Source organism: Phascolarctos cinereus, unplaced genomic scaffold, assembly GCF_003287225.1.
Source record: "Phascolarctos cinereus isolate Bilbo 61053 unplaced genomic scaffold, phaCin_HiC Scaffold_2;HRSCAF=192, whole genome shotgun sequence".
Taxonomy (NCBI): domain Eukaryota; kingdom Metazoa; phylum Chordata; class Mammalia; order Diprotodontia; family Phascolarctidae; genus Phascolarctos; species Phascolarctos cinereus.
Genome location: NW_027555625.1, coordinates 215,867,598 through 215,880,992, shown reverse-complemented (window position 1 = coordinate 215,880,992; position 13,395 = coordinate 215,867,598). Strand labels below are relative to the sequence as shown.

Genomic DNA, 13,395 nt, shown 5'->3' with positions numbered 1-13,395 from the left:
CCATAATAATTTGTATATTGTATCCTCCATTAGAATGTGAACTCCTTGAAAGTAGTAAATACTTTTTGTTTTTCTTCATATCTAAAGCAAATAGCACAGTTTCTGGCCAATAGTAGCCATTTAATAAATATTTGTTGATTGACTAACTTAATGGGAAAAGTAAGCTTCTTGGGGTCAGGGGCTGGTTCATTTTTGTGCTTATATCTGTAGCACCTACTGCATTGGCTTGTGCATAAGAAGCATTTATTAAATGCTTGCTAAATAGGAGCAAGTATTAAAAAAAGAAATTTTATTGATATTTTTACATCCTCTAAATTTCCTCCTATATGCCTCTCCTCCCCACTTCTAGAAAACTAACTGAAAGATCAAAGAATTTTTGAAGGAAAAAATACATAGGAAGAAGACAAAAAAACCTAGCAATTTGGATCAATACATGCTCTTAAATATATGTAATTTATCCAGACTAATGATGCCTCCCTTCCCCACTTCCACAATGAAGTAGGGAAAGATTTCTTCTTTGTGGCCATGCTTATTCTTTTTTAATTTTGTAGCATTCATTTTCTATTGTTTTGTGGTGGTTGTTGTTTTTCCATTTGTATTGCTATCATCATTGCATACTGCCTCCTTCACTGCATCAGTTCATGTAAGTCTTCCCATGGTTCTCTGTAGTTATCACATTTGTCAGTTCTCAGTAAACAATAATATTCCATTACATCCATGGACCACAATTTTTTTGACCAACCTCTGTTCCAATGGCCATCTACTTTTTTTGTAGTTCTTGGTACCACAAAAATTGTAGCTATAAATTCTTTGGTGTATGGGATATATGCCTAGTAGTGAAATCTCTAGGTTAAAGCATATGTGTATATTAGTGACTTTATTTTCATAGTTCAAAATTACTTTCCAGAATGGTTATACTAATGCTCCACTCCACCAACAATGTACTAGTATGCCTATCTTTTCAGAACTCCTTCAAGAATGACTTCTCATTTTTGTCACCTTTTCCAATTCGCTAATTGTGGGGTAAAACCTCAAGGTTGTTTTGATTTGTATTTTTCTTATTAATGATTTAGAGCATTTTTTCATAGTTGATCACAGCAATTCTTATGAGAACTCTTTGCTTATAGCCTTTGATTATTTATTTCTTGTTGAATGGCTTTTGGTTTTCTATTGCTATTACTTTTCCATATACCTTAGATATCAAATCCTTATCTGATAAGTCTGATATAAAGATTCTTTTGCCTATTCAACCACTTTCTTTTTCATTTTACATACATTTATGCTACTTGTGCAGAAGTATTCCAATTATCATGTAATAAAAATTATCTATTTTATCTCTTGTAATTGACTTTGGTTAAAATATATACGCATATACAAATACACACAGAGATATGTACATGTGGATATACATGTGTGTATATCCTATCCATGGCTATGAAAGGCATATGATCTCTTCCATATTTCTCTTCTATTTTTAATAGTATGTTTTTAACATTCAGATCATGTATCCATTTTGAATTTATTGTGAAATATGGCATAAGTTGTTGGCATAAACCTAATTTCTGCCAGACTGCTTTCCTATTTTCCCAAAACTTCTTAACAAATAGAGAGTTCTTTCCTAAGTAATTTATATTTTTGAGTTTATTGAACACTGAGTTATTGAGTTTCATTATTTCTGATTCTCCCTTGGCTAGTCAGATCCATTGATCAACTTTTCTATTTTTTAACCAATATCAAATGGTTTTGATGACTACCGCTTTATAATGTAGTTTGAGGTTTGGAAGTATTGTACCCCCTTCTGAATAGGGATGGGACCCTAGGGGTCAGCTCAGCTAGTCTAATTATCTTTCAGACAAAACTGCTAAAATCTACAGAGGTGAAGTGATTTGCCCAAGATCCCATAGATAGTAATGAGCAGACCCAGGATTTAAACCCATATCCTCTGAATTAAAATTCAGCACTCCTTCTATTGTGCTGCATTGCCTCATTACTTTATTCAAAGGTGGAAGGAAGGAAACAGAAATATTTAGTACCTGAGATCAGAGCATCTCCTCTACTAGGCAGATAGATACAAAACTAACACATTTCATTATGATGAAAAGGCCTGGTGAAGAAAAATAATCCCAGCTTCAATTAATAATGCCTGTTCAAGAGTCAAGTAAGAAAATAAAAGAAGAAATAGATGTGAAAATACTTTGAAACTGTTAAAAAAAAAACTCTACTAGAGAAATAGAAAGAATATGTGTTTTTGGTTAAACAAATATGGGATCATTATTGAATTTACATGTCAGCTTTGCCCAGGGGCTCTGTTAATCTTCTCTGTATCATTCCAATTAATGTATGTGCTGTCAAAGTGAGCATGTAAAGAATGATTAGTATAGTATTATTTAATGCTTACAGCACAGGTGACTCTGGGTATTAACTCATGCTAATAAGACATTGGTCCTATTGGGCCAGTATATTGCAATAATCTGTGACTTTGATAGAAACTTCCCCATGATAAAGCATTACAGAACATTAGGGAAGGCAAAGATCTTAGAGATCATTCTGTCTGATGCTGTCATTTTTATATATGAAGAAACAGGGCCTAGAGAAGAAGGTCCTAGAAGGTCACAGGATCACATAATTTTAGAGTTGAGGGGAATCTTAGCAACTCTCTAGTCCCACATAAAAGAAATTTCCACCATAACCCTCCCTGAGAAGTGATCATCCAATCTCTACTTGAGGTCCGCCACAGGGGAAGAACCCAGCATTTCTCAGGGCAGTCCACTCCACTTGTGGACAGCTCAAATTATTATGAGGTTTTCCTGACATCAAGTTTTAATTTGTCTCCCAGGCACTTCTTCCCATTGCTCTTGGTTCTAACCCCTGAGGTCACCCAGAACAAAACTAAATGTCTCCTCTAGGTGACAACTCTTAAAATACTTGAACACAACTGTCATCCTCCCCTCCCCGTGAATCCTCTCTTTTTTAAGCTAAACATAACCAATTCTTTCAACTGATCCCATATGTCATGAACTCAAGAAATTTCATCATCCTGGGTTGTCCTTCATGGACATATCCCAGCTTTATAATGTTCTTCTTAAAATATGGTACCCAGAACTCAGTACAGTACTCCAGGTAAGTTCTGACAGAAGCAAAGTACAGTGAGTCCTTCACCTCCCTATTCTTGGTAGCTATGCCTCTCTTTGTACAGCTCAAGATCAGGTTTTAGCTTGCCACATTATATGACTGATATACTAAGCTTGCACTTCTCCAAATCCCCTAATTTTTTTCTGAACATGGATATATAACCATGTGTTTCCCATTTTGTTGATTTTGTTATATCTAAGTGCAAGATGTTACATTTATCCCTATTGCATTTCATCTCATATGAACCTAATACTCTAACCTAATAAGATCCAAGCCATGTATAAAAATTGTTATGCAGAACTGGAAAAAAGTACATATCCCAATATACTCTCAGTACAACAATTAATGTTGACACTAAACCATTAAGAACCCTTAAGTCTAGTCATCCAACCAATTCTGAATCTAGTTAGCTGATTTGTAGTCTAGTCCATACCTCTCCATCTTCTCCACAAAAGTAATATGAGGTACTTCGTCAAAAGCTTTGCTAAAAATCTACATAAACTATATTCACAACACTTACCTTATCTACTACTTTAGTAACTTTGTCAAAAAAAGCAAATTAGGGCTCAGATTCTTACAATCTAGCCACTAGCTCACTAATGTTCAGACTCCTTAAGAGTCTGCCCCATATGATGGATGTTCTAATAAAGATTATGTTTGGCTGAAAGAAGGCTTGGGTTGAATTCTTTCAGGCAGAATCTACATGTTGTTATTTTGGAGTCCCAGCACCCCTGAACCCCTAAACCTCAACATTTTGGTGGCCCATACAGGGAAACTGCCTGGCCTCAAGTTCTTCTCCAGCCAAGACTGGAAGGTATGTAAGTCTCCCCTCACCCCTCCTTTCTTATCTGCAGTTGGGGTTGTTCTCCAAGCACCAAGGCTTGGAGGTGCCTTTAGGGCAGACAGTTACAAGGCTGTCTTGCCCTCAGCCTGGCACTTCAGGCTGTTGGTCGGTTTGAAGCCATGGACCTGGGTACACCTTCCACAGCATAGAGGACAAGGATAGATGCCTCATCTGGAAGTTTATGCCCAATTCTGTCAGTTCTCTCAGCGCCAGGGAATTGGGGGAAACTTCAGTTGCTTGCTCCCTTCCCTCCTCCTTCATGGAGGTTATAGGGAAAAGTTAGAACAGCTAAAAATATATTGGCAGATTCTGGAGGTTTTGTGATTGATCATTAAGGAGTTTGGAAACACCTCTTTACAACCCTGGTCACTCCCTTCCCTTGAGTCAAGAGGGTATCTGTTAACCCTTCTCATAGGAGAAAAGAGTTTCACCCTTTCTCCCTCACCTTTGATTTTGCCCTCCCCACCTGGGGAAAGGAAGGAGGGGGAGGGGCAGCAGCTACAGCATGGTCCCACTGGCAATGGTGTTGGGCCCTGGGGCAACCTTTGCCTGGAAACATCACGCAGGTTCAGCACATCCTGCTCAAGGTAAAGAAGATAGCCTCCGAACTTGGGTAAGCATGCTGTCTTAAATTTGTAGTTTTAACTGTTAATGATGAGATGTTGAGTCTCTGTGTAAAGTAATTTGGAAATGAACTTAACAAAATTGAAGTCACCTGATTGGTTATGGTTTTGTTTCAAATTTCAAATTGATGAACTTTTTGTATCGGTTATGTCAAGCAACTTTTCATAGAAAAGCAAATTAGGTCAGTTTGGCATGACCTATTCTTGACGAAGCCATGCTAGCTCTTTGCAAGTATTTCTTTCCTTTCTCAGCACTTGTCAACCATCTCTTCAATGACTCATTCTAGAATTTCCCTAATAATTGAAATTGAACTCTATGGCTTATAGTGAAGACTCTTCTTTTTTTGACAAGCAGGCCAATTTGTGGTGGCACATGCTGATAATCCCAGTTAGCTGGGAGGCTGAGATAAAAATGGGAATAAGCATTTATTAAGCACTTGCTTGTTCTGGGTACTGTGCTAAGTCCTCAGGATACAAATACAAGCAAAGAGAAATGAATGTCTGTCCTTGAGGTGCTTATCTACTAATGGGGGAAGACAACACTATAAAAGGCAGCTGAAAAGGTGGGAGGAGAAGGTACTCAGAAAAGGCTATGATGGTGAAGTCTACAGAAGGCAGAAGCACAGCCAGTAAGGGAATGGGAGCATGCAACCCAGTCTGTCTCCCAAATTGTGGTCCTTGAAGGAACTCATCAATGAGATAAAGGAGCCTGCATGATAGAGGTATGTTCCATTGTGAGAAGAATCTAGGGGATGAGGGAAGTTACAGGGTGAGAAGGCAGCTGGGTCATTGTGGCAAAAAATGGAGAGTGGCTTGAACTCAAACGTTTTGAGATACAATGATCTATGCAACTGCACTACTTTCAGCATCAATGTGATAAACCCCAGGAACAGGGCGGGAGGGGGGCACAAGGTTGCCTAAAGAGGGGTAAATTGGACCAGGTTGGAAATGAAGCAAGGTAAAGCTTCTATGCAAATCAGTAGTGGAATCATGAGTGTGATCCCACTGATGACAGGTCTCTGCACCTTCAGCCTGGATGAGATGGAGCAACCCAGGCTTAAAAAAAAAAGTCAAGGCAAAATTTGCCTTTCTGGAATCTTGTGGTACCTTTTCCATTTTCCATGATCATTCCTTGGGAGCAGGAACTGTTTTTGTCTTTCTTTGTATCCCCAGCACATTTCCTGGAACATAGTAGTCCCTTGATAAATGTTTATTGACATAACAATGTCATTGTGATCACATCTGCCAGTTCATCTGGACCAAATAACTTAACAATCATCAAGGGCTGCTAAATGTTCTTGCTTTCTGATTAGTTATCTTAGGTATCAACTTCATTAGTCTTTTCGTTCTGTCATTTCTCCTGAAAATGTCATTCTTTTTGGCAGACAAAACAGAAACAAAATAAAAACTGAGTAGACGTATTTTCTCTTTGTTTTCAGTTATCATCATCCTTTCATTGATTCTTCTCTTCCTGTCAACATAACCCCCCTCCAGAGAAAAAAGAAAGAAAGAAAACCTTCCAAAACTCCCATCATTTTTGTTGTCTTTAGTTTCCCTTCCCAGCTTAAGTTTATTATGAGCTTTAAAACTCTTTATTTTCTATTCTGAGTTTAACAAACACCAACCAAAATGATCATTTTCATTTACAAAGTAGAATAGAAAAAGGAATATATATAAATTCTTGAATCTCTATTGTGTCTACCTTGCTTTTTCTTTACTTAAAGGGAATATGGCAAATTTAGCATGCAAGTTTCCAAGCTGTCTTGCTTGTCTGTGTTACTTCTGACCTCCCTTCTATTTTATTCTGTGAATTCAAAAAAATTCTTCAATGATTGTCTTATTTTTTTTCTGGCAACCCTATTGCAAGAATGTGTTGTATCCTTAGCATAAATCAAACTTGATGGTAGTGTGTTATCATTTTAACTTGTTTCTTCAATCTCTTTGCTAATATTTTATTTTAAATTTTTGCAGCAGTATTCATTAGGGACATTTAAATATAGTTTCCTTTCCATATCTCTCCTTGATTGAAGCATCAAAACCATGTTTGTATCAAAAGGATTTGACAGGATCCCTTCTTTTCTTATTTTTGTAATGATTTTATAATACTGAATGATATATAATATTGAATATATAACAATATATTATATAATAATATGTAATGTTGGATATATAATATTGGAGAATATAATATGGCATTAACAGTTTGGTGGAAATTTACTTCTAAATCCATCTGGGATTTTTTCCCCTTTGGGAATTGATATGTGGCTTACTTAATTTCTTTTTCTGAGATTTGTTTGTTTTTTTTATTTCTTATGGTGTTAACTTAAACATGTTTTGTTTTTGTAAATATTAGGCCATTTCATTTAAGTTGTAGGCTTTCTTGCAATATAATTGATCAAAATAGTTTCTAATATTTCCTTTTATTCTTTATTTGCCATGAATTCTTTTATTTTACTTTTGATATTGGTTATTTAATCTGTCTCTCTGTCTTACTCTCAATTATACTAGCTAATAGTTGAATCTATTTTAATGCTTCCCCACTCCAAAAAATAGAGAACTTCAAGTTTTTATTTATCAAGTTTTTTTTAATATTTTTTAGTTTTTTATTCTCTTTTTTTTATTTTGAGAATTTCTATTTTGTGGTTTAGTTGGGATTTGATATTTGTTGCATTTCTAGCTGTTTTTTTTTAAAGTTGCATGCCAGATTCATGGATCTATTCTTTCTTTTGCTGATGAAAGTCTTAAGACATAAATCTGCCCTTTGTGAAAAGTTTGTTATGTTTTCTCATTTTTGTCCTTTTCTTTGGTGAAGTATCATCAGTTCTATGATTTGTTCTTTGACTGATAAATTCTTTAGAATTAAATTATTTAGTCTGCAATTAATTTTTTAAACTAGATACCAATATTTTAATGATATAAAATCCATATTTCTCATACTAGCCTCAATATTAATACTTGTACAGGATTCACTAGTACAGCAAGTAACATTACTTAAACATGCAATGAAATAACAGATGCAAAGTCAGCAAAAATCATCTCAAAAGGAACTGACTCATAAGGGAAACACACACTGGAAAATTAACTCCATAATTAATTACAGCCTAACACAAAGAAAAAAAAAGTGTTGCCAATTTTTTCTAGTGGATTCCTAAAACTATTGTATTCAAAAATGAAAATCCCAGGTGGAGAAGATCTCTAACAGTCTTTGTAATTTGGAAGAGCTCATTATCTCAGACAAGGCTCCACATATAGCAAATACTGTGGCTTGACTCTCCCAGAGTAAGGATGGCTACATCACCCCTTCAGTTTTCTAGAGGTACCCTTAGGGTTTTGGAGTGTGTGTTTTCTAATGTTATCAGCTCATGCCATATTATAGCACAGTCCTTCTAGTCACATTTAACTAATTAACATAAATTGGCTTTTATAAGTGTATTTACTTTTAATACATAGGGAGAACAGAAGTGCAAAGATTTCCCCACTAAACTAGGGATGCACATTCTCACCTATACCACTTCAATCTCAGGGATAGTAGATTCAGACTTAGTACGGTTTTACGTAGCATTGGTCCCACCAAGTTCAGGTCCAAATGTGGCATCATTGCTGCTTTAGTCCCTGTCAAAGCTATTTATGGGCTGGGACCTGAAATCCAATCCTTGCTCCCATAAGTATCAAAGTTACACTGACTGCCTGCAAAGTCAGCACAGACTCCACTCCTAGACCTTTTGGTGTTTTGCTTTTCTGACCTTTCAAAACTCAAAAGCTCATAGCATATAGTCTCTTTCACTTAAATGACAAAACAAATGATGAGGCAAAAAAATCAAAGCCAATATCCATAGGCCACATGTCATCCCAATTTTATAATTCTACAATTCCTTATAGAATGATCTTCTTCATCTCAATGGAATGCTATTAGGCATGATGAAGGAAGACCAAAGGGAGGAAAGTCCCAATTAATTTTTAATGCTTTCTTCATAGATTCTTTATTAGGTCTCATTTCTCAAATACATAGGGAACTGAGCTGAATTTATAAGAATACAAGTTATTTCCCTATTGATAAATGATCAAAGGATATGAACACGCAGTTTAGAGAAATTAAAGCTATCTATAGTCATATGAAAAAATGTTCTAAATCACTATTGACTAGAAAAATGCAAATCAAAACAACTCTGAGATACCACCTCATACCTATCAGATTGGCTAATATAGCAGAAAAGAAAAATTAATAAATGTTAGAGGGGATGTGGGAGAACTGGGACACTAATGCATTATTAGTGAAGTGAACTGATCCAACCATTCTGGAGAGCAATTTGGAACTATGCCCAAAGAGCTATAAAACTATGCATACCCTTTCACCCAGCAATACCATTTCTAGCTCTGTATCCCAAAGAGATCATAAAAAAAGGAAAAGGACCCACATGTCCAAAAATATTTATAGCAGATCTTTTTGTGTTGGAAACAAATTGGAAATTTAGGGGATGCCCGTCAATTGGGGAATGGTGAGCAGGTTGTGTATATGAATGTCATGGAATACTATTGTACTATAAGAAATAATGAGCAGGTGGATTTCAGAAAAACCTGGAAAGACATACATGAATTGATGCTGAGTGAAGTGAGGAGAACCAGGAGAACATTATACACGGTAATAGCAATATTGTGTGATGATCAGCTATGATTGACTTACCTCTTCTCAGCAATACAACGACCAAAGACAACTTCAAAAGACTTTTTTTAGCTAAATTTTCCCCCATTTTGTTTTTTTTCCAACTTTTTAACATTTTTTAAAATACAAATTAATTTTAGTTTTCAACATTTACTTCCACAAGATTCTGAGTTCCACATTTTCACCCCATCTTACCCCTCCCCCACCCCAGGATTCTGAATACCCCTTCCCCTAGTCTGCTCTCTCTTCTATCTCTCCCCCCTCCTCTTATCCCCTTCCCCTTCTACTTTCCTGTAGGACAGGATAGATTTCTGTACCCCATTTCCTGAATTTCTTATTTCCCAGTTGCATGTGAAAACTTTTTTTTTAAACATGTGCTTTTAAAACTTTGGGTTCCAATTTTTTTCCCTTCCTCCCTCCCCACTAACCCTCATTGAAAAGGCAAGCAACTCAATATAGGTTACACATGTGCAGTTATGCAAAACACTTCCATAGTAGACTTGTTGTGAAAAACTAACTCTATTTCCCTTAATCCTATCCTGTCCCCCCCCATTTATTCTATTCTTGCTTTGACCCTGTGCCTCCTCAGAAGTATTTACTTCTGATTACCCCCTTTCCCAATCTGCCCTCCTCTCTATCATCCCCCTGCTCTCTTGTCTGCCATTTTCCTGTAGGGTAAGACAGATTTCCAGGCCCAATTGAATGTGTATGTTATTCCCTCCTTAAGCCAAATCCCATGAGAATAAGATTCATCATTCCTCTCACCTTCCCCCATTTCCCCTCCACTGTAAGAGCCTTTTCTTTTCTGTTTTTTTTTGTGAGATAATTTACCCTGTTCTACCTCTCCCTTTCTTCTTCTCCTAGTATAATCCTCTCTCATCCCTTAATTTTATTCTCCAGATATGACCCCTTAATCTTCAACTCCCCGTGCCCTCTATCTATCTATCTATCTATCTATCTATCTATCTATCTATCTATCATATAATTTTTTCCCTCCAACTACCCTAATACTGACAAAGGTCTCATGAGTTATAAATATCATCTTTCCATGCAGGAATGTAAACAGTTCAACCTTAATAAGTCTCTTATGATTTCTCTTTCCTGTTTACCTCTTCATGTTCCACTTGAGTCTTGTATTTGAAAGTCAAATTTTCTATTCAGCTCTGGTCTTTTCATCAAGAATGCTTGAAAGTCCTCTATTTCACTGAATGACCATTTTTTCCCCTGAAGGATTATACTCAGTTTTGCTGGGTAGGTGATTCTTGGTTGTAATCCTATCTCCTTTGCCCTCCGGAATATTATATTCCATGCCCTGGTCCTTTAATGTAGAAGCTGCTAAATCTTGTGTTATCCTGATTGTGTTTCCATACTTGAATTTTTCTTTCTGGCAGCTTGTAATATTTTCTCCTTGACCTGGGAACTCTGGAATTTGGCTACAATATTCCTAGGAGTTTTCCTTTGGGGATCTCTTTCAGGAGGAGATTGTGGATTCTTTCAATTTCTATTTTGCCCTCTGGTTCTAAAATATCAGGGCAGTTTTCCTTGATAATTTCTTGAAAGATGATGTCTAGGCTCTTTTTTTGATCATGGCTTTCAGATAGTCCAATAATTTTTAAATTCTCTCTCCTGGATCTATTTTCCAGGTCAGTTGTTTTTCCAATGAGATATTTCACATTGTTTCTATTTTTCATTCTTTTGGATTTGTTTTACAGTGTCTTGATTTCTCATAAAGTCACTAGCTTCCAATTGCTCTATTCTAATTTTTAAGGAAGTATTTTCTTCAGTAAGCTTTTGGACTTCCTTTTCCATTTGGCCAATTTTGCTTTTTAGGGCATTCTTCTCCTCATTGGCTTTTTGGACCTCTTTTGCCATTTGGGTTAGGCTATTTTTTAAGGTGTTATTTTCTTCAGTATTTTTTTGGGTCTCCTTTAGCAAGCTGTTGACTTGTTTTTCATGATTTTCTTGCATCACTCTCATTTCTCTTCCCAGTTTTTCCTCTACTTCTCTTACTTGCTTCTCAAAATCCCTTTTGAGCTCTTCCAAGGCCTGGGACTGATTCATATTTTTCTTGGAGGCTTTGGATGTAAGAACTTTGACTTTGTTGTCTTCTTCTGGTTGTATATTTTGATCTTCTTTGTCACCAAAGTAAGATAATATAGTCTGACTCTTTTTGCACTGCTTGCTCATGATCCCAGCCAATTACTTGAGTTTTAAACTCTTTATTAAGGTAAGAGTCTGCTTCCAATATGGAGAATGTACTGTCCCAAACTTCAGGGGTTTGTACAGCTGTTTTCAGAGATACTTGTAGGGACCTGTAAATTTTCAGTTCTTCCAAGGTGGTATGATAAGGGGAGAGATGTTTACTCCTTTCCTGGCCTGTGCTCTGGTCTATTAGTGACCAGAAGCACTTCTTTCTGTCCTGGAACTGTGAGGAGGGTTTACTCTCTACAGCCACTACAAGTTTCACCACGCCAGTGCTCCTCCTTGCCCCAGCACCACCTCCCAGAACTGTGAACCAGATCCAAGCACGGGCAGAGCAAGAGATTCCTGCCTCAGCACTGGCAAAGAGATCCCTGCAATCCCCCTCTGATCAGCCACTAGATTCCCCCTCAGTCAGTGGGCTGGGAGCTCAGGAGGCAGCTGCCACCCAGAGGGCCACACTCTCTTGGAAACTGGGGCTGAGACCTAGCTTCTCTCTCACCACAGAAACAGACTTTTCCCACTGACCTTCTAAGTTGTCTTTGGCGTTCGTGGGTTGAGAAGTCTGGAAACCACCACAGCTGCCTGTGATTCAGTCCTCTGAGGCCTGCTCCAGGTTCTCTGCAGCCCGCACGCCCACACTGAACTGCGTTCTGCTCCTAGCCCGTTTCGATATACCTTTCTGATCAATCATCCAGGTTGTCTTGGACTGGAAATTTGTTTCACTCTGTCTTTTTGTGGGTTCTGCTGCTTTAAAATTTGTTTAGAGTCATTTTTTGCAGTTATTTGGACGGGTTTGGGGGAGTGCTCAATCAAGTCACTGTTTTCACTCCACCATCTTGGCTCCGCCTCAACATTTTTATTTAAAGTTTTGAATTCCAAATTCTATCCCTCCCTCCCCTGATTCCTCCCTGAGATGATAAGCAATTAGATATAGGTTATACATGTGCAATTATGTAAAACATTTCCACATTAGTCATTTTGTACAAGAAGACTTGAATAAAAAGAAAAAAAAGAAAGTTTAAAATAGCATGCTTTAGTCTGTATTCAATCAATCTCAATTCTTTCTCTAGAAGTGGATAGTATGCTTCATCATTAATCCTTTGGGATTGTCTTGGATCATTGTATTGCTGAGAATAGCTAAGACATTCTTAGTTCTTCATCATACAATATTGCTGTCACTGTGCACAGCATTCTCATGGTTCTATTCACTTTACTATGCATCAGTTCATGTAAGAATTTTTAAATTTTTCTGAAATAATCCTGCTTGTCATTTCTTATAACACAATAATATTCCACTACAATCATATACCACAACTTGTTCAGCCATTCCCCAATTAATGGATCCTTTCAATTTCCAATTCTTAGCCACCACAAAAGAGCTGCTATAAATATTTTTGTACAAACAGGTCCTTTTCCCCTTTTTTGATGTTTTTGGGACATAGACCTACTAGTGGTATTGCTGGATCAAAGGGTATGCCCAGTTTTATAGCTCTTTAGGCATAGTTCCAAATTGTTCTCCAGAAGGGTTGGGTCAGTTTACAACTCCACCAACAATGCATTTGTGTCCCAGTTGTCCCCCATCCCCACCAATATCCAACATTGTCCTTTTTTGTCATATTAGCTATGCTGATAGGTGTGATGGGGTACCTCAGAGTTGCTTTAATTTGCATTTCTCTGATCAATAGTGATTTAGAGCATTTTTTCATATGACTATAGATAGCTTTGATTTCTTTGTCTGATATCCTTTGACCATTTATCAACTGGGAATGACTTGTATTTTTATAAATTTGACTCAGTTCTCTATATTTGAGAAATGAAGGCTTTATCAGAGACACTTGTGGTAAAAATTGTTTCCTAGTTTTCTGTTTTCCTTCTAATCTTGGTTGTATTGGTTTTGCTTTTGCAAAACCTTTTCAATTTAATGTAATCAAAAT

At 36.9% G+C, this 13,395-nt stretch overlaps 1 non-coding gene across 1 annotated transcript; it reads right to left on the bottom strand.

Moving 5' to 3' along the window:
* Window positions 1-2,256: 2,256 nt before the first annotated feature.
* LOC144456011 (U6 spliceosomal RNA) lies at window positions 2,257-2,359 on the bottom strand. The gene has a single exon (XR_013484923.1). It is a non-coding gene; the product is annotated as a U6 spliceosomal RNA (small nuclear RNA).
* Window positions 2,360-13,395: the final 11,036 nt, after the last annotated feature.